We start from the raw sequence: 23,208 nt of genomic DNA, 5'->3' as shown, positions 1-23,208 counted from the left end.
CTCTTTCTACTTTTTATCTGAGGACATTTCCTTCCTCACCATAGGCTTCAATGTAATCCAAAATATCCTATCTCAGTTTCCCCAAAAACACTGCTGCCAAATTGATCCATGGAAAGAATCATGTAACTCTGTAAGAAGAATTCAGAAATCACAAAGCAGTTTCTCAGAAAGCTTCTTTCTAGTTTTTGTCTGAGGGTATTTCCTTGTTCACCATAGGCCTCTATGCGCTTGCGAATATCCCTTTGCCAATTCCACAAGAAAAGTGTTAGCAAACTGCTGCATGAAAAGAAAGGTGTAAATCTGTGAGATGAATTCAACATCAAAAATCAGTTTCTCAGAAAGCTTCTTTTTGGTTTCTGTCTGAGGATATTGCCTTTGCCACCATAGGCTTCAATGCGATCCCAAGTATCCTATTGCTGATTCCATGAAAACCTAGTAAAATGCTCCAAGAAAAGAATGGTGGAACTCTGTGAGATGAATACACCCATCCCAAAGCAGTTTCTCAGGAAGTCTCTTTCTAGTTTTTATCTGACGATATTTCTTTTTTCACCATAGGCTTCAATGCGATCCAAATTATGTCTTATCAGATTCCCCAACAACAGGGCTACCAAACTTCTCCATGAAAAATATGCTGTAATTATGGGAAATGCATTCACACATCAGAAAGCTTTTTCCTAGAAGCTTCTCTCTAGTTTTTATCTAAGGATATTTCCTTTTTCAGCATGTTCCTCAAAGCGTTCCTGAATATCAATTTGTAGATTCCATGAACAAAGTGTTAGCAAACTTCTCAGTGAAAAGAATGGTGTAAGTCTGTTAGATGAAATCACACATCACAAAGCAGTTTCACAGAAAGCTTCTTTTTCATTTTTATCTGAGGATGTTTCCTTTGTAACCATAGACTTCAGTGCACTCCCAAATATAATATTGCAGATTCCACGAAAACAGTGTCATCAAACTGCTCAAAGAAGAGAATGGTGTGGCTCCAGAAAATAATGGTGTACCTATTTGAGATGAATCCACACATCACAAAGAATGTTCTCAGAAAACTTCTATGTAGTTTTTATCTGAGAATATTTCCTTTGTCAATATAGGCTTCAATGGGATTGAAAATATTCCTTCTCAGATTCCCAAAAAACAGTGCTAGCAAATGGCTCCATAAAAAGAACTGTATTACTTTGTGAGATGAACTCACAAATCACAATGTAGTTACTCAGAAAGTTTCTTTCTAGTTTGTGTATGTGGATATTTCCTTTTTCACTATAGACCTCAATGCACTCACGAATATTCCTTTGCAGATTCCACGAAAATAGTGTTAGCAACCTGCTCCATGAAACGAAACACGTAAAACAGTGAGATGAATACACACATCACAAAGCAGTTTCTCAGAAAGCATCTTTTCGGTTTTTGTCTGAGGATATTTCCTTTGTCACTGTAGTCTTCAATGCACTCCCAAATATGCAATTGAAAATTCCAGGAAAAAGCGTTATCAACCTGCTCATTGAAAAGAAGAGTGTAAATCTCTAAGATGAATTCACACGTCACAAAGCAGTTTCTCAGAAAGATTCTTTCTAGTTTTTTTCCTGAGGATATTTCCATTTTCACCATAGGCCTCTATTCACTCCCTAATATCCCTTTGCAGTTTGTACGAAAACGGTGTTAGCAAACTGATCAATGAAAAGAATGGTGTACTCAGTGAGATTAATTCTTACACCACAAAGTCGTTTCTCATAAAACTTCTTTCTAGTTTTTATCGGAGTATAATTCCTTTGTCACCACAGGCTTCAATGCGATCCAAAATATCCCTTCTCAGATTCCCCAAAAACAGTGCTACCAAACTGCATCATGAAAAGAATCGTGTATCTCTGTCAGATGAATTCGCAAATCACACAGTAGTTTCTCAGAAAGCTTCTTTCTAGTTTTTATCTGATGATATTTGGTATTTCACAATAGGCCTCAAGTTGCTCCCAAATTACCCTATGCAGATTCCACGAAATCAGTGTTAGTAAAATGCTCCAAGAAAATAAAGGTGTAACTCCAGGAGATTAATTACCAAATCACAAAGTAGTATCTCATAAATATTCTTTCTAGTTTTTGTCTGAGAATATTTCCTTTGTCACCATAACCTTCAATACACTCTGAAATATCCCGTTGCAGTTTTCAAGAAAACAGTGTTAGGAACCTGCTCAATGAATAGAACAGTGTAACTCTGTGAAATGAATTCGTACAACACAAAGCAGTTTCTCAGAAAGTTTCTTTTTGTTTTTATCTGAGGATATTTCCTTTTTCACTAGAGGTTTCAAAGAACTGAAATATCCTATTGCAGATTCCATGAAAACAGTGTTATCAAACTGCTCCATGAGAAGAAAGATGTAATTCTGTGACATGAATTCACACATCACAAAGAGCTTTCTCATAAAACTTCTTTCTAGTTTTTATCTTAGGATGTTTCTTATGTCACCATAGGAGACATAGGATGTAATCTAAAATATCCCTTCTCAGATTCACCAAAAACAATGCTACCAAACTAGTACATAAAGGGATCATTTAACTCTGTGTGATGAATTAACACATCAGAAAGCAGTTTTTCAGAAAGCTTCTTTCTCGTTTTTATCTGAGGATGTTACATTTTTCACCACAAGCCTCAAAGTACTAACAAACACCACTTTGCAGATTCCATGGAAAGAGTGTTAGCAAACTGGTCCATGAAAAGAAAGGTGTAATTCTGTGAGATGAATTCAGACATCACAAAGAACTTCCTCAGAAAGCTTCTTTCTAGTTTTTATCTGAGAATAGTTCCTTTGTCACCATTGACTTCAATGTGATCCAAATTATTCATTCGCAGATTCATCAAAACACTACTAACAAACTTATCCACGAACAGAATCATTTAACTCAGAGAGATGAATTAACATATCATCAAGTAACTTCTCAGAAAGCTTCTTTCTAGTTTTTATGAGGGTATTTCCTTTGTCACCTTAATCTTCAATGCACTCCAAGCTTCAATGTATCCCTTTGCAGAGTCAACGAAAACAGTGTCAGCAAACTGCTCAATGAAAAGAATGGGGTAACAACATGAGATGAATTCACACATCACAAAACAGTTTCTCAGGAAGATTCTTTCTAGTATATATCTGAGTATATTTCCTTTTCCATCGAAGGCCTCAAGGTGCTCCCAAATATCCCTTTGCAGATTGCATGAAACAGGGTTCACAAACTGCTTCTTAAAAAGAACGGGGTGTGCTGTGAGATTAATTCCCACATCACAAAGTAGTTTCCCATAAAGCTTCTTTCTCGTTTTTATCTGAGGATATTTCTTTTGTCACCATAGGCTTCAATGACATCCAAAATATCCCTTCTCAGATTCCCCACAAACAGTACTACCAAACTTCTCCATGAAAAGAATCATGTAACTCTGTGAGATGAATTCTCAAATCACAAAGGAATTTCTAAGAAAGCTTCTTTCTAGTTTTTATCTGTGGATATTTCCTTTGTCACCATAGGCTTTGATATGCTCCCAAATATCCTGTTGCTGATTCCAGGAAAACAGTGTTATAAAACTGCTCAATGAAAGGGAAAGTATAACTCTGTGAGAAGAATTCACATATCACAAAACAGTTTTTCAGAAAGCTTCTTTTTAGTTTTTGTCTGAGGATATATACTTTTTGACTAGAGACCTCAGTGTGTTCCCAAATATCCCTTTGCAGATTCCACAGAAACAGTTTTAACTAACTACTCAATGTAAAGAATGGTGCAAATATGTGAGATGAATTCACACATCACAAAGCAGTTTCTCAGAAAGCTTCGTTCTAGTTTTTATCTGAGAATACTTTCTTTTTCACCATCGGCCTCAATGCACTCCAAAATATCCCTTTGAAGGTTCCACAAAAACACTGTTAACAAACTGCTCTATGAAAAGAGAGTCATAATTCTGTAAGATCAAATCACACATCACAAAGAACTTTCTCAGAAAACTTCTTTCTAGTTTTTATCTGAGGATAATTCCTTTGTCACCATAAACTTCAAAACGATCCAAATTATCCCTTCTCAGATTCCCCAAAAACAGTGTTACCAAACTGCTTCATGAAAAGAATCCTGTACCTCTGTGAGATGAATTTACAAGTCAGAAAGCAGTTTCTCAGAAAGCTTCTTTCTAGTTTTTGTCTGAGGTTACTTCCTTTTTCACCATAAGCTTCAATGTGCTCTGAAATATCCCATTTCCATTTCCACGAAAACAGATTTAGGAAACTGTTTGATGAAAAAAACAGTGTAGCTCTGTGAGATGAATTCACACATTACAAAGCAGTTTCCCAGAAAGCTTCTTTCTAGTTTTTAACTGAGGACATCTCCTTTCTCACTTCAGGCCTCAATGCGCTCTGAAACATCCAATGGCAGATTCCAGTTAAGAAGTGTTAGCAAACTGCTCTATGAAAACAAAGGTGTAACACTTTTAGATGAATTAACACATCAGAAAGCACTTTCTCAGAAACATTCTTTCCAGTTCTTGTCTGAGGATATTTTGTTTGCCATCATAGGCTTCAATGCAATACAAAATATTCCTTCTCTGTATTCCCAAAAACACTGTTACCAAACTGATCCATGAAAAGGATCATGTAACCCTGTTAGATGAATTAGCACATCACAAATCAGTTTCGCAGAAACCTTTTTTCTAGTTTTTGTATGAGGACATTTCCTTTGTCACCCTAAGCTTCAATGTGCTGAGAAATATCCCTTTGCAAATTCCAAGTAAGCAGAGTTAGCAAACTACTCAATGAAAAGAAAATTGTAACACTGTGTGGTGAATTCATATATCAAAAAGCAGTTTTCTAGAAAGCTTCATTCTAGTTTTATCTGAGGATATTTCCTTTTTAACCGTAAGCCTCAATGCGCTCCTATATATCCCTTTGCTAATTCCACGAAAACAGTGTTAGCAAACTGCTCAATGAAAAGAAAGCTGTAACTCTGTGAGATGAAATCACACATAAAAAAGAACTTTCTTAGAAAGCTTCTTTCTAGTTTTTATCTGAGGTATATCCTTTGTCATCATAGTATTCAATGTGATACAAAATATCCATTCTCAGATTCCCCTAAAACAGGGCAACAAATCTGCTCCAAGAAAAGAATTGTATAACACTTTCAGATGAATTCACAAATCACAAAGCAGTTTCTCAGAAAGCTTCTTTCTAATTTTTGTCTGAGGATATTTCCTTTGTCACCATATGTTTCAATGCGCTGCAAAATAGCCCATTGTAGATAGCAGGAAAACAGTGTTAGCAAAGTACTCAGTGAAAAGGACATTGTATCTATGTGAGACGAATTCACACATCACAAAGCAGTATCTCAGAAAAGTTCTTTCTAGTTTTTATCTGAGGACATTTCCTATTTCGCCACAGGCCTCAAAGGGTTACTAAATATCCATTTGCATATTTCACGAAAACAATGTTATTAAACAGCTTAATGAAAAGAATGGTGTAACTCTGTGAGATGAATTCACATATCAGGAAACAACTTCTCTGAAAGCTTCTTTCAAGTTTTTATCTGAGAATAATTCCTTTTTCACTAGGGACCTCAAAACGCTCCCAAATATCCTTTCATAGATTCCAAGAAAACATTGCCAGTAAACTGCTCATTGAAAGGAATAGTGTAACTCTGTGAGATGAATTCACACATCACAGAGCAGTTTCTCAGAAAGCTTCTTTCTAGTTTTTATCTGAGGATATTTTCTTTGTCACCATAGGTTTCAATGCGATCCAAAATATCCCTACTCAGATTCCCCAAAAACGGTGCTACAAAACTGCTCCATGAAAAGAATCGTATCACTCTGTGACATGAATTCCCTAATCACAAAGCATTTTCTTAGAAAGCTTATTTCTAGTTTTTTCTCTGAAGATATTTCCTTCCTCACCATTAGCTTCAATGCATTCTGAAATATCGCATTGCAGATTCCAACAAAACAGATAGCAAAGTGCTCAATGAAAAGAAAAGTGTAACTCTGTGAGATGAATTCACCTATCACAAAGCAGATTCTCAGAAAGTTTCTTTCTAGTTTTTATCTGAGGATATTTCCTTCTTTTTCTTCGTAGCCCTCAAAGCACTCCCAAATATCCCTTAACAGATTCCTCAAAAACAGTGTTATCAAACAGCTCAATGAAAACAATGGTGTAAACCTGTGTCATAAATTTACACATCATAAAGCAGTTTCTCATAAAGCTTTTCTTCTAATTTTTATCTCAGGATATTTCCTTTGTCACCATAGTCTTCAAAGCAATCCAAATTATCCCTTCTCATATTCACCAAAAACAGTGCTACAAAACTGCTTCATGAAAAGAATCATGTAATTCTATGAGATGAATTCAAACATCACAAAGAAGTTTATCAGAAAACTCCTTTCTACTTTCTGTCTGAGGATATTTCCTTTGTCACCATAGGGTTTCGTGCAATCCAAAATATCCCTTCTCAGATTACCCAGAAACAATGCTACCGAACTACTCCATGAAAGGAATCGTGTAGCTCTGTGAGATGAATTCACAAATCACAAAAGAGTTTCTCAGAAAGCTTCTTTCTATCTTTTGTCTGAGGATATTTCCCTTGTCAACATAAGCTTCAATGCACTCCGAAATATCACATTGCAGATTCCAAGAAAACAGTGTTGGCAAACTGCTCAGTGAAGACACGAGTGTACCTCTGTGAGATGAATTCACACTTCACAAAGCAGTTTCTCAGAAGGCATAATTTTGGTTTTTATCTGAGGATATTTCCTGTGTCAACATTGGCTTCAATGTGCTCCCAAATATCCTATTGGAGATTCCACGAAAACAGTGTTATCAAACTACTCAATGAAAGAAATGGTGTAACTCTGTGTGATGAATTCATACGTCACAAAGTCATTTATCAGAAGGCTTCTTACTAGTTTGTATCTGATGATATTTACTTTTTCACTATAGGCCTCAATGCACTCTGAAATATCCCTTTGCTGATTCCACGAAAAAAGTGTCAGGAAACTGTTCCATGAAAAAAAGGTGTAAATCTTTTTGATGAATTCACATATCACAAAGCCATTCATCAGAAGGTTTCCTCCTAGTTTGTATCTGAGGATATTTACTTTTTTGCTATAGGCCCCAATGCACTCCCAAATATCCCATTGCAGATTACAAGAAAACAGTTTTAGCAAACTGCTCAATGAAAAGAACAGTATGTGTCTCAGAGGTAAATTCACAAGTCACATAGCACTTTCCCAGAAAGTTTCTTTATAGTTTTTATCTGAGGATTTTTACTTTTTCACCATAGGCATCAATGCACTTCCAAATATTCCTTTGCTGATTCCACAAAAACTGTGTTAGCAAACTTCTCTATGAAAAGAAATGTGTAACTCTGGTGGATGAATTCACACATCAAAAAGAACTTTCTCAGAAAGCTTCTTTCTAGTTTTTATCTGAGGATATTTCCTTTGTCACCATAGGTTTCAATACGATCCAAAATATCACTTCTCTGATTCCTCAAAAACACTGTTAACAAACTCATCCATAAAAAGAATCGTGCAACTCTTTGAGATGCATTAACTCATCACAAAACTGTTTCTTTGAAAGCTTCTTTCTACTTTTTATATGAGGATATTTCCTTTGTCACCCTAAGCTTCAATGCACTCCTAAATATCCCATTACAGATTCGAAGTAAACAGTGTTAGCAAACTGCTCAATGAAAAGGACAGTGTAACTCTATGAGATGAATTCACACATCACAAAGCAGTTTCTCAGAAAGCTTCTTTCTGGTTTTTATGTGAGTATATTCCTTTTTCCATTTAGGCCTCAAGATGCTCCTAAATATCCCTTGCAGATTGCAGGAAAACAGTGTTAGAAAACTTCTCCATGAAAAGAATGGTGTAACTCTGTGAGATGAATTCCCACATCACAGAGAAGTTTCTCAGAAAGTTTCTTTCTAGATTTTATCTGAGGATATTTCCTTTTTCACCATCGGCATTAATGCAATACAAATTATTTCTTCTCAGATTCCCCAAAAACAGTGCTATCACACTGCTCCATGAAATGAACCATGTAACTCTGTGAGATATATTCACAAATCACAAAGCAGTGTGTCAGAAGGATTCCTTCTAGTTTTTGTCTGAGGATATTTCCGTTTTCACCACTTGCCTCAATGCACCTGTGAATATACCTTTGCAGATTCCATGAAAATAGTGTTAGCAAACTGCTCCATGGAAAACAAGGTGCAAATCTGGGAGATGAATTCAAACATCAGAAAGCAGCTTCTCAGAATGCTTCAGATATCCCTTCTCAGACACCACAGAAAGAGTGATGCCAAAGTGCTCCCTCAACAGAAACATTTAGCTCTATGAGATGAATGCACACATCACAAAGGAGTTTCTAGGAAAACTTCCTTCTAGTTTTTATCTGAGAATATTTCCTTTTTCACTGTATTCCTCAATGTGCTCCCAAATATACCATTGCAGATTAAAGGAAAATTGTTTTAGCATACTTCTCAATGAAAAAAACAGTGTTACTCAGTGTGGTTAATTCACACATCACAAAGCAGTTTCACAGAAAGCTTCTTTTTGGTTTTTATCTGAGGATATTTCCTTTATCACCTTAGTTTTCAATGCTCTCTCAAATATCCCTTTGCAGATTCCATGAAAGCAGTGTTAGCAAACTTCTCAATGAAAAACACAGTGTAACACAATGAGATGAATTCACACATCAGAAAACAGTTTCTCAGAAAGCTTCATTTTGGTTTTAATCTGTGGATATTTAATTTGTCACCATTGGCTTCAATGTGCTTCCAAATATTCTATTGCAGATTCCGTGAAAACAGTGTTATCAAACTGCTCAATAAAAAGAATGGTTTAACACTGTGAGATGAATTTACACACCACAAAGCAGTTTCTCAGAACGCTTCTTTCTAATTTTTGTCTGTGGATATTTGTTTTTTCCAATATAGGCCTCAATAGAGTCGTGAATAACCCTTTGAAGGTTCCACGAAAATGGTGTTAGTAAACTGCTCAATGAAAAGTACAGTGTAACTCTGTGAGATGAACTCACACATCACAAAGCAGTTTCTAAGAGCGCTGCTTTCTAATTTTTGTCTGAGGATATTTGTTTATTTCACTATAGGTCTCATGCCCTCCCAAATATCCCTTTGCAGATTCCACGAACACAGTGTTAGCTAACTGCTCCATGAAAATAAAGGTGTATTTCTGTGAGATGAACTCACATATCTCAAAGACCTTTCAAAGAAGGTTTTTTCTAGTTCTTATCTGAGAATATTTCCTTTGTCATCATAGGCTTCAATGTGATAAAAAATATCCCTTCTCAGATTCCCCAAAAACAGTGCTACCAAACTGATCCATGAAAAGAATTGTGCAACTCAGTGAGATGAATTATCACATCAAAAATTGATCTCTCAATATGCTTCTTTCTAGTTTTTATATGAGGATATTTCGTTTGTCACCATAAGCTTCAATTCACTCAGAAATAACCCATTGCAGAATCCTAAAAAAGAGTGTTAGCAAACTGGTAAAGGAAAAGAACAGTGTATCTCTGTGAGATGTATTCACACATCCCAAAGCAGTTTCTCAGAAAATTTCTTTCTAGTTTTTATCTTAGGATATTTCCTTATTCACCATATTCCTCACAGTGCTCAGAAATATCCCTTTGCAGATTCCACAAAAACAGTTTTAGCAAACTTCTCAATTGAATGAACAGCGTAACACTGTGAGATGAATTCACACATCACAAAGCAGTTTCTCAGAAACTTTCTTTCTAGATTTTATGTGAGGATATTTCCTTTGTCACCATAGGTTTCAAAGTGATCCAAAATATCCCTTCCTAGATGCAGCAAAAACAGTGCTACCAAACTGTTCCATGAAAAGAATGGTGTAAATTTGTGAGATGAATTAACACAACAGAAAGTGGTTTCTCAGAAAGATTCTTTCTAGTTTTCATGTGAGGTTATTTACTTTGTCACCATAAGCTTCAACATGCTCAGAAATATCAGATTGCAGATTGCAAGAAAACATGTAAGCAAACTGTGCAATGCAAAGAACAGTGTAACTCTGTGAGATGAATTCACACATCACAAAGAGCTTTCTCAGAAAGCTTCTTTCTAGTTTTAATCTGAGTATATTTCCTTTTTCACCATATTCCTCAATGCCCTCCCAAATATCCAATTGCAGATTAAATGAAAAAAGTTTTAGCAAACTTCTCAATGGAAAGAACCAAGTTACTCGGTAAGATGAATTCACACGTCACAAAGCAGTTTCACTGAAAGCTTCCTTTTGGTTTTTATTTGAGGATATTTCCTTTGTCAATATGGGCTTCAATGTGTTCCTAAATACGCTATTGCAGATTCCACAAAAACAGTGTTATCAAACTTCTCAATGACAATAACAGTGTAACTCTTTAAGATGAATTCACACATCACAAAGCTGTTTCCCAGAAAGCTTCCATCTAGTTTTTATATGAGGATATTTGCTTTTTCACTATAGGCCTCAATGTGCTCGAGAATATCTCATTGAATATTCCGTGAAAACAGTGTTAGCCAACTGCTCCATGTAAAGAAAGGTGTAACTTTCTGAGATAAATTCACATATTATGAAGAAATTTCTCAAAAAGCTTCTTTCTAGTTTTTATCTGAGGATATTTCCTTTGTCACCGCAGTCTTCAATGCAATTCAAAATATCCCTTCTCAGAATCTCCAAAAATGGTGCTACCACACTGATCCATGTAAAGAATTATGTACCTCTGTGAGATGAATTAGCACATCATAAAGTGGTTTCTCAGAAAACTTCTATATTTTATATTAGGATATTTCCTTTTCCACCTTGGGATTCGATGTGCTCCCAAATATCCCTTCCCAGACACCACAAAAACAGTGATGCCAAAGTGCTCCCTCAACAAAAAATTTTAGCTCTATGAGATGAATGCAGACATTACAAAAGATTCTCTCCAAAATCTTATCTCCTGTTTTTACCTGAAGAATTTTCTTTTTTCACAATTGGCCTCTATGTATTCCCAAATATCCCACTGCAGATTTCACAAAAACAGGGCTATCAAACTGCTCAATGAAAAGGAAGGTTTAACTCTGTGAGATAAATTCACCCACCACAAAGTAGTTTTTCAGGAAGCTTCTTCCGAGTTTTCATCTGAGGTAATTTTATTTTTCACCATAGGCTTCAGTGCCCTCCAAAATATCCCATCTCAAATACCACAAAAACAGTGATGCCAAACTGCTCCCTCAATAGAAAAGTTTAGCTCTATGAGATGAATACACACATCACAAAGGAGTTTCTCAGGAAGCTTCTCTCCAGTTTTTACCTGGAAATATTTCATTTTTTACCATTGGACTCTATGTGCTCCTTAATATCCCTTTGCAGATTCCACAAAAACAGTGTGACCAAACTGCTCAATGAAAAGAAAGGTTTAACTCTGTGAGATAAATTCACCATCACAAAGCAGTTTCTCAGAAAGCTTCTTTCTAGTTTAAATCTGAAGATATTTCCTTTTTCACCATAGGCTTCAATGTTCTCCCAAATATCTCCTCTCAGATACCACAAAAACAGTGAGAATGAACTACTCAATTAAAAATAGATTAAACTCTATGAGATGAATACACACTTCACAGAACCATTTCTCAAGGAGCTTCTCTTAAGATTTCATCTGAAGTTATTTCCTTTCTCAGCATAGGCCTCTAGGAACTTTGCAGATTCCACAAAAACAGTGCTATCAAACTGCTCAAAGAAAATAAAAGTGTGATTCTGTGTGATGAATTCATGCATCCCAAAGAAATTTCTCAGAAAGCTTCTTTCTAGTTTTCATCTGAGGATATTTCCTTTTACACCATCGGCTTCCATGCGCTCCCAATTATCCCTTTTCAGACACCACAAAAACAATGATGCCAAACTGCTCTCTCAACAGAAAGCTTTACCTCTATGAGATGAATGCACGCATCACAAAGGAGTTATCATAAACTTTCTCTCCTGTTTTACCTGAAGATATTTCCTTTTTCAACATTGGCTTCTATCCGCTCCCGAATATCCGTTGTGCATTCCACAGAAAGAGTGCTAAAAAACTGCTCAATGAAAACAAAGATTTAACTCTGTGAGATGAATTCGCCCATCACAAAACGGTCTCTCAGAAAGCTTCTTTCTAGGTTTATCTGAGGGTATTTCCTTTTTCACCATAGGCTTCCCTTCACTCTGAATTTCCCTTTGCAGTTTCCACAAAAACAGGGCTACCAAAGTGCTCAATGAAAAGAATGATTTACCTCTGTGAGATGAATTCACCCATAACAAAGAAATTTCTCAGAAAGCTCCTTTCTAGTTTTTATCTGTGCATATTTACTTTTCCACCATCAGCCTCAATACGCTCCTAAATATGTCTTCTCAGACACCACAAAAACAGTGATGAAAAACTACTCAATCAACAAAGTGGTTTATCTCTATGAGGTGAATGTGAGGTGAATACACATATCACAAATCACTTTCTCAAAAACCTTCTCACCAGTTTTTATCTGAAGATATTTCCTTTCTCACCATAGGGCTCTATGAGCTCCAGAAAATCCATTTGCAGATTCCCCAAAAGACTGCTACCAAACTGCTCAATGACAATAAAGGTGTAATTCTGTGAGGTGAATTAAGCCATCACAAAGCAGTTGTAAGAAAGATTTTTCTAGTTTTTATCTGAGGATAAAAGTTTTTCACCATAGGCCTTTCTCACCATAGGCCTCAAAGCAATCCCAAGTATCCCTTTGCAGATAATACGAAAACAGTGTTTGCAAACTGCTCCATGAAAAGAAAGGTGTAATTCTGTGAGATGAATTCACACATCACAAAGAATTTTCTCAGAAAGCTTCTTTATATTTTTTATCTAAGGATATTTCCTTTGACACCATAGATTGCAATGCACTCAAAAATATCCTATTGCAGATTCCACAAAAACCGTGTCATCAAACTGCTTATTGAGAAGATGGTGTAACTCTGTAAGATGAATTCAAACATCACAAAGCTGTTTCTCAGAAAGCTTCTTTCTAGTTTTTATCTGAGGATATTTCCTTTTTCACTATAGGCCTCAAGGTGCTTCAGAATATCCCATTGCAGATTCCAAGATAACAGGGTTAGTAAACTGCTCCATGAAAAGAAAACTGTAACTCCATGAAAAAAATAAACACCTCAGAAAGAACTTTCTCAGAAAGCTTCTGTCTAGTTTTACCTGAGGATATTTCCTTTGTCAACATAGGCTTCAATGCAATACAAAATATTCCATCTCATATTCCACAAAAAGACTGCTACCAAACTGACCCATGAAAAGGATCGTGTACCACTGTGTGATGAATTAACACATCATAAAGAGGTTTCTCAGAAAGCTCTCTCTAGTTTTTAAATGAGGATACTGTGTTTGTCACCATAAGCTTCAAAGCACTGCTAAATATACCATTGCAGATTCCAAGAAAACAGTGTTAGCAAACTGCTTAATGAAAAGAACAATGTAACTCTGTGAGATGAATTCACACATCACAAAGAAGTTTCTCAGAAAACTTCTCGGTAGTTTTTTTCTGAGGATATTGTCTTTTTCACCAAAGGCCTCAAAGCGCTCCCAAATATCCCTTTGCAGATTTCAGGAAAACAGTGTTAGCAAACTCCTCCATGAAAAGAAAGGTGTATCTCTGTGAGGTGAATTCACAGATCTCAAAGAACTTTCTCAGAGCTCCTTTCTAGTTTTTATTTAAGGATACTTCCTTAGTCACCATAGGCTTCAAAGTGATCCAAAATATCCCTTCTCAGATTCCCCAAAAACAGTGCGACCAAACTGTTCCATGAAAAGAATCGTGAAACTCTGTGAGATGAAACAACACATCACAAAAGGGATTCTCAGATAGCTTCTTTCTAATTTTTAAATGAGGATATTTCCTTTTGCACTATGGGCCTTAATGTCCTCTGGAATAGCCCATTGCAGATTCCATGAAAACAGTATTAGCAAATTTCTCTGTGAAAAATAAGGTGTAAATCTGTGAGGTGAATTCCCACATCACAAAGCAGTTTCTCAGAAAGTTTCTTTTTCATTTTTGTCTGAGGCTATTGAATTTGTCACCATAGGCTTCAATGCGCTCCCAAATATCCTATAGCAGATTCCATGAAAACATATCAAACTGCTCCATGAAAAGAACAGTGTAACTCTGTGAGATGAATTCAGACATCACAAGGCACTTTCTTAGAAAGCTTCTTTCTAGTTTTTATCTGACAATATTTCCTGTTTCACCATAGGCCTCAGTGCACTCCCAAATATCCCATTGTAGATTCCAGGAAAACAATGTTAGCAAACAGCGTAATGAAAATAAAGGTGTAACTCTGTGAGATGAATTCACGCATTACAAAGAACTTTCTCAGAAAGTTTCTTTCTAGTATTTATCTGTGGATATTACCTATGTCACTATAGGCTTCAATGTGATCCCAAATATCCCTTCTCATATTCCCCAAAAACAGTGCTACTAAACTGTTCCATGGTAAAAAGGATATGTCCTTTTGATGATATGCACTCCATAACATCCCTTTGCAGATTCCACGAAAACAGTGCTAGCAAACTTCTCAATGAAAAGAACGGTTTAACTCTGTGAGATGAATTCACATATCACAATGCAGTTTCTCACAAAACATCTTTCTAGTTTTTATATGAGGGTATTTCCTTTTTCACCATATTCCTCAATGCACTCTCAAATATCCCATTGCAGAATAAAAGAAAAAAGTGTCAGCAAACTTCTCAATGAAATAAAAGGTGTAATCCTGTGAGGTGAATGCATGCATCACATAGCCGTTTCACAGAAAGCTTCTCTTTGCGTTTTACCTGAGGATAGTTCCTTTGTCACCATAGACATAAATGCACAACAAAATCTCCTATTGCAGATTCCACAAAAACAGTGTTATCAAAATGCTCCATGAGAAAAAAGGTGTAACTCTGTGAGACGAATTCACACATCACAAGTAACTTTCTCAGAAAGCTTCTTTCTAATTTTTATCTGAGGATATTTCTTTTTTCTTTGTAGGCTTCAGTGCAATCCAAAATATCCCTTCTCAGATATCCCAAAATCAGTGGTACCAAACTGATTCATGAAAAGAATCTTGTAACTCTGTGAGATGTAATAACACTTTTGTGTTATTACACAACGCAAAGTGGTTTCTCAGAAAGCTTATTTCTGATTTTTATATGAGGATATTTCCTTTTTCACTATACGCCTCAATGTGCTCCAGAATATCCAATTGCAGATACCATGAAAAGGGTGTTAACAAGCTGCCCCATGAAAAAAGAGGTGTAACACTGTGAAGTGATTTCACACAACACCAAGAAGTTTCTCAGAAAGATTCTTTCTAGTTTTGTATGAGGATATTTCCCTTTTCACGATTTGCCTCAATTCACTCACAAATATCCCTTTGCGGATTCCACTAAAATGGTGTTGGCAAACTGCTCCATGGAAAGAAATGTGTAACTCTATGTGACAAATTCACGTATCACAATGCAGTTTTTCAGAGAACTTCTTTCTTGTTTATATCTGAGGATGCTTCCTTTTTCACCATATTCCTCAATGTGCTCTCAAATATCGCACTGCAGAGTAAAGGAAAAAAGTTTTAACAAACTTATTAATGTAAAGAATAGTTTAACTCTGTGAGATATATTCACACATCACAAGCCATTTCTCAGAAAGTTGCTTTTTGGTTTTTATCTGAGGACAGTTCCTTTGTTACCATAGATTCACTGCACTCCCAAATATCCTACTACAGATCCCAGGAAAACAGTGTTATCAAACTGTTCCATAAGAAGAAAGGTTTAACTTTGTGAGATGAATTCACACATCACAAAGAACTTTCTGAGAAAGATTATTTCTAGCTTTTGTCAGAGGATATTTTCTTTGTCACCATAGGCTTCCATGCCATCCAAAATATTCCTTCTCAGATTCCCCAAAAACACTGCTACCATAATGATCCATGAAAAGAATCGTGTAACTCTGTGAGGTAAACTAACACATCACAAATCAGTTTCTCAGAAAGCTTCTTTCAAGTTTTTATATGAGGATATTTCCCTTGTCACTATAAGCTACAAGATGCTCTGAAATATCTCATTGCAGGTTCCAAGAAAACAGTGTAGACAAACTGCTCAATGCAAAGAACAGTGTAACTCTGTGACACGAATTTACACATCCCTAAGCAGTTTCTCGGAAAGCTTCTTTCTAGTTTTTATCTGAGGGTACTTCCTTTTTCACCATAGGACTCAATGTGCTCCCAAATATTCCTTTGCAGATTCCACGAAAACAGTGTTAGCAAACTGCACCATGAAAAGAAAGGTGTAGTACTGTGAGATGAATTCACACATCACAAAGAAACTTTCGGAAAGCCTCTTTCTTGTTTTTACCTTAGGATATTTCCTTTTTCACTGTAGGCTTAAACGCAATGAAAAATATCACTTCAGAGATTCCCCAAAATTGTGCTCCCAAAGTGCTCCATGAAAAGAATTCTGCAACTCTGTGAGGTGAATTCACAAATCACAAAGCAGTTTCTCTGAAAGATTCTTTCTACTTTTATTCTGAGGATATTTCCTTTGTCATCATAGAGTTCAAGGCGATCACAAATATCGTATTGCTGATTCCATGAAAACAGTGTTAGCAACCTACTCCAAGAAAAGAATTGCGTAACTCTGTGAGATGAAAACACACATCACAAAGCTTTTTCTCAGAAAGCTTCTTTCTAGTTTTTATATGCAGATATTTCCTTTTAAACTGTATGCTTCAATGTGCTCCCAAAGATCCCTTCTCAGACACCATAAAAACAGTGATGCCAAAGTGCTCCCTCAATAGAAATGTTAGCTCTATGAGATGAATGCACAAATCACATAGGATTTTCTCTGAAAGCTTCCCTCCAGTTTTTACCTGGAGAATTTTCTTTTTTCACCTTAGGCCTCTATGTGCTCGAAAATATCCCATCACAGATTCAAAGAAACAGTGTTACCACACTGCTCAACAAAGAGAAAGATTTAACTCTGTGAGATGAACCACCCAACTCAAAACAGTCTCTCAGAAAGCTTCTTTCTAGTTTTTGTCTGAGGGTATTTCCTTTTCACCACAGGCTTCTCTGTGCTCTCAATATACCTTTGTAGATTCCTCAAAATCAGTGTTGACAAACTGCTCCATGAAAAGAATAGTTTACCTCTGGGAGACGAATTCACCCATCACAAAGTAATTTCTCAGAAAGCTCCTTTCTGGCTTTCATCTGTGCAGCATATTTACTTTTACACCATCAACCTCAATTCGTTCACAAATATCCCTTCTCAAACACCACAAAAACAGTGATTCCAATCCAATCAATAAAAAAAAATGGTTTATCTCTATGACGTGAATACACACAAAATAGTTTCTCAAAAACCTTCTCTCCAGTTTTTATCTGAAGATATTTCCTTTTTCACCATCAGCCTCTATGAGCTCCCTAAAATCCCTTTGCAGATTCCCCAAATACAGTGCTACCAAACTGCTCAATGAAAAGAAAGGAGTAATTCTGTGAGATGAATTCATGAATCACAAAGCAGTTTCTCATAAACCTTATTTTTAGTTTTTGTCTGAGGATGTTTTGAGGATGTTTCTTTTGTCAACATAGGCCTCCAGGCGCTCCCAAATATACCTTGGAAAATACCAGGAAAGCAGTTTTAGCAAACTGCTCTATGAAAATAAAAGTGTATCTCAGTGAGATGAACTCTCACATCACAAAGAACTTTCTCAAAAAACTTTTTTCCAGTTTTAATCTGAGTATATTTCCTTAGTTACCACAGGCTTCAGTGCAATCCAAAATATCCTGTCTCAGATTAAACAAAAAGAGTGCTACCAAAGTGATCCATGAAAAGGATCATGTAACTCTGTGAGATGAATTAAATCATCACAAAATGGTTTCTCAGAGAGCTTCTCTATAGTTTTTATATGAAGATATTTCGTTTATCACCATAAACTTCAATGCGCTCCTAAATATCCCATTGCAGTTTCCAAGAAAACAGTCTTAGCAAACTGCTCAATGAAAAGAACAGTGTAAATCTGTGAGATGAACTCACACATCACAAAGCAGTTTCTCAGAGCACTTCTTTCTAATTTCTGTCTGAGGATATTTGTTTATGTCACTATAGGCCTCATGCACTCCCAAATATCCCTTTGCAGATTCCACGAACACAGTGTTAGTTAACTGCTACGTGAAAAGAAGGGTGCAACTCTGTGAGATGAATAGATGAATTCACAAATCACAAAGCATTTTCTCAGAAAGCTTCTTTTTTTTTTTTCCTGAGGATATTTCCTTTGTCATCATACCCTTCAATGTGCTCCAAAATATGCTATTGCTGATTCCACAAAAACAGTGTTAGCAAAATGCTGAATGAAAAGAACAGAGTAACTCTGTGAGATGAATTCACACAACATCAAGCAGTTTCCCAGAAAGATTCTTTATAGTTTATATCTGAGGATATTTCTTCATTCACTATTCACCTCAATGCACTCCTATATATTCCTTTGCAGATTCCTCAAAAACAGTGGAAGCAAACTGCTCAATGAAAAGTAAGGTGCAACTCTGTGAGATAAATTCACGCATCACAAACAACTTCCTCAGAAAGCTTCGTTCTAGTTTTTATTTGAGGATATTTCCTTTTCCACCATAGCCTTCATGTGCTCCCAAATATCCCTTCTTAGACACAACAAAAACAGTGATGCCGAAGTGCTCCCTCAAAAGAAACGTTTAGCTCTATTAGATCAGTGCATACATCACAAAGGAGTTTCTCAGAAAGCTTCTCTCCTGTTTTTTCCTGAAGATACTTCCTTTTTCAGCATTGGACTCTATGCCCTCAAGAATATCCCTTTGCAGATTCCACAAAAACAGTGTTTCCAAACTGCTCAATGAAAAGAAAGGTGCTATTCAGTGAGATGAATTCACAAATCACAAAGCAGTTTCTCAGAAAGTTTCTTTCTAGTTTTTGTCTGAGGATATTTTCTTTTTTACCATTGGCCTCAATGCGCTCACAAATATCCCTTTATGGATTCCACAAAAATAGTGTCAGCAAATTGCTCCATGAAAAGAAAAGTGTAAATTTGTGAGGTGAATTCACACATCACAAATCAGTTTCTCAGAAAGCTTCTGCTTGGCTTTTGTCTGACGATATTTCCTTTGCCACCATAGGCTTCTATGCACTCCCAAATATCCTACTGCAGAGTATGCAAAAACAGTGCTACCATGCTGCTCCGTGAAAAGAATGATGTAACTCTCTGAAATGAATTCATACATCACAAAGCTGTTTCTCAGCAAGCTTCTTACTAGTTTTTATCTGAGGATATTTCCTTTTTCACCATATTCCTCTATGTGCTCCTGAATATTCCATTGCAGATTCCACGAAAAAAGTGTTAGCAAACTTCTCAAAGAAAACAATGGTGTAACTTTGTGAGATGAATTCACACATCACAACGCAGTTTCACAGAAAGCTTCCTTTTGGTTTTTGTCTGAGGATATTTCCTTTGTCACTTTAGGCTTCAACGTGATCCAAAGTATCCCTTGTCAAATTCCCCAGAAAGAGTGCTACCACACTGCTCCATGAAAAGAATCATGTAACTCTGTAAGATGAATTCACAAATCACAAAGAAGTTTCTCAGAAAGGATATGTCTAGTTTTTATCTGAAGATATTTCCTTTTTCACCATAGGCCTCAAAGCACTCAAAAATATTCCTTTGCAGATTCCATGAAAACAGTGTTACCAAAGTGTTCCATGAAAAGAAAGGTGTAACTCTGTGAGATGAACTCATACATCAAAAATAACTTTCTCAGAAATCTTAGAAATGTTCTTTCTTAAATCTGAGAATATTTCCTTTGTCACCATAGGCTTCAATGCACTCCAAAATATCCTATTGCAGATTCCATGAAAACAGTGTTATCAAACTGCTCAATGAAAACAATGATACAATTCTCTAAGATGAATTCACACAGCACAAAGCAGTTTCTCAGAATGCTTCTTTCTAGTTTTTATCTGAGGATATTTCCGTTTTTAGTACAGGCCTCAGTGGGCTCCCAAATATCCCTTTGTAGATTCCATGAAAACCGTGTTAGTTAACTGCTCCATGAAAATAAAGGTGTAACTCTGTGAGATGAATTCACACATCACAAAGAAATATCCCAGAAAGTTTCTTTCTAGTTTTTATCTGAGGATATTTCCTTTGTCACCATAGGCTTCATTGTGATTGAAAATTACCCTTCTCAGATTCTCCAAAAACAGTGCAACAAAACTGATCCATGAAAAGAATCATGTACCTCTCTGAGATGAATTAACACATTGCAAAGTGGTTTCTCAGAAAACTTCTATCTAGTTTTTATATGAGGTTATTTCCTTTTTCACCCTAAGCTTCAATATGCTCCAACATATCAAATTGCAGATTCCAAGGAAACAGGGTTAGCAAATATCTCAATGAAAACAACTGTGTAACACTGTGAGATGAATTCACACATCACTAAGCAGTTTCTCAGAAAGATCTTTCTAGTTTTGGTCTGAGGATATTTCCTTTGTCACCATAGGCTTCCATGCCATCCAAAATACCCCTTCTCAGATTCCCCAAATCAGTGCTACCAAACTGTGCCATGAAAATAATGTGTAACTCTGTGAGGTGAATTCACACATCACTAAGCAGTTTCATAGGCTTCTTTTTGGCTTTTGTCTGAGGATATTTTGTTTGTCACCAAAGGCTTCAATGCACTCTGAATATCCTATTGCAGATTCCATGAAAATATTGTTAGCAAACTGCTCCACAAAAGGAGTGGTGTAACTCAGTGAAGTTAATTCACACATCACAAAGGAGTTTCTCAGAAAGTTTACTTCTAGTTTTTATCTGAGGATAATTTCCTTTTCACCATAGGTCTAAACTTGCTCCCAAATATCGCTTCGTAGATCCAACACAACAGTGTTAGCAAACCACTCCATGAAAAGAAACGTGTTACTCTGAGAGAAGAAAACACACACCACAAAGAAGTTTCTCAGAAAGCTTCTTGCTAGTTTTTATCTGATTATATATCCATATGTCACTCATTGACTTCAATGCAATTCAAAATATCCCTTCTTAGATCCCCCAAAACAGTGCTAACAAAATGCTACATGAAAAGAATGGTGTAACCCTGTAAGATGAATTCATACATCAGAAAGATGTTTCTCAGACAGATTCTTTCTGGATTCTATCTGAGGATATTTCCTTTTTCTCCATGTTCCTCAATGCTCTCTGGGATATCCCACTGCAGATTCCACAAAAAAAAAGTGTTAGTAAACTTCTCAGTGAAAAGAACGGGGTAACACAGTGAGAAGATTTCACACCTCACACAGCAGTTTCACAGACCTTCTTTTTGATTTTTATCTGAGGATATTTCCTCTTGCACCATAGGCATCAATGCACTCCCAAATATCCCTTTGCAGATTCCATGAAAACAATGTGAGCAAATGGTTCCGTGAAAGGAAAGGTGTAACGCTGTGAGATAAATTCACACATCACAATGAAATTTCTCAGAAAGCTTCTTTCTAGTTTGTATCTGAGGATATTTCCATTTTCACCATAGGCTTCAATGCAATTCAAAATATCCCTTCTCAAATTCCGTAAAAACAGTGCTACCAAACTGCTCCAGGAAAAAAATGTTGTAAATCTGTGGGATGAATTAACACATTACAAAGCAGTTTCTCAGCAAGCTTCTTTCTAGTTTTTCTCTGAGCATATTTCCTTTTACAACATAGGTCTCACCTTGCTCCCAAATATCCCTTTGTTTATTCCATGAAAACAGTGTTAGCAAACTGCTCCATGAAAAGGAAGGTGTTACTCTAAGAGATGAATATATACATCACAAAGAAATTTCTCAAAAAGTTTTTTCTAGTTTTATCTCAGGATATTTCCTTTGTCACCATAGGCTTCAATGCAATCCAAAATATCTCTTCTCAGACTCCCCCGAAACGGTGCTACTAAACTGTTTCATGCAAACAATGGTGTAACTCTGAGAGATGAGTTGACACATAACAAAGCAGTTTCTCAGTAAGCTTCTTTCTAGTTTTTATCTGAGGATATTAACTTTTTCACCATATTGCTCAATGAGCTCCGGAATATCCCTTTGCAGATTCCAGGAAAAAAGGCTTACCAAACTTCTCAATGAAATAAATGGTGTAACTCTGTGAGATGAATTGACACATCAAAAAACAGTTTCACAGAAAGATTCTTTTTGGTTTTTATCTGAGGATATTTCCTTTGTCACAATAGACTTCAATGTGCTCTCAAATATCCTATTGCAGATTCCAAGAAAATAGTGTTATCAAACTGCTCAATGAAAATAACACTGTAACTCTGTGAGGTGAATACACACATTACAAAGCACTCTCTCAGAAATCTTTCTGTTTTCTATCTGAGGATATTTTCTTTTTCACTATAGGCCTCGAAGGAGTCACAAATATCTCTTTGTAGATTACATGAAAACAGTGTTAACAAACTTCTCCAGGAAAAGATATGTGTTACTCTGTGAGGTGAATACATACATCACAAAGAAGCTTCTCACAAAGCTGATTTATACTGTTTATCTGAGGATATTACCTTTGTCACTACAGAGTTCAATGCAATTGAAAATATCCCTTCTCAGTTTCCCCAAAAACAGTGCTCCAATACTGCTCCTTGAAAGAAATCATGTAACTCTTTGAGATAAATTCACAACTCGCAAAGCAGTGTCTCAGAAATCACCTTTCTAGTTTTTGTCTAAGGATATTTCCTTTGTCACCCTAAACTTAAATGATCTCTGAAATATCCCATTGCAGATTCCAAGAAAACAGTGTTAGCCAACTGCTCAATTATAGGAACAGTGTAACTCTGTGAGTTGAATTCACACGTCAAAAAACAGTTTCTCAGAAAGCTTCTTTCTAGTTTTTAATCTGAGGATATTTCCATTTTCTCTCTAGTCTCAATGTGTTCCCAAATATCCCTTTGTAGATTTCAGTAATCAGTGATAGCAAACTACTCCATGAAAAGAAAGGTGTAACTCTGTGAAATGAATTCATCTATCAAAAAGAACTGTTCTTAGTCACCATAAGCTTAAATGAGATCCAAAATATTCCTTCTCAGATTCCCCAAAAACATTGCTACCAAACTGCTCCATGAAAAGAATCATGTAACTCTGTGAGATAAATTAACACATCA

Source organism: Piliocolobus tephrosceles, chromosome 19, assembly GCF_002776525.5.
Source record: "Piliocolobus tephrosceles isolate RC106 chromosome 19, ASM277652v3, whole genome shotgun sequence".
In the NCBI taxonomy this organism is placed as follows: domain Eukaryota; kingdom Metazoa; phylum Chordata; class Mammalia; order Primates; family Cercopithecidae; genus Piliocolobus; species Piliocolobus tephrosceles.
Note: the sequence above shows the minus strand (reverse complement) of the source record.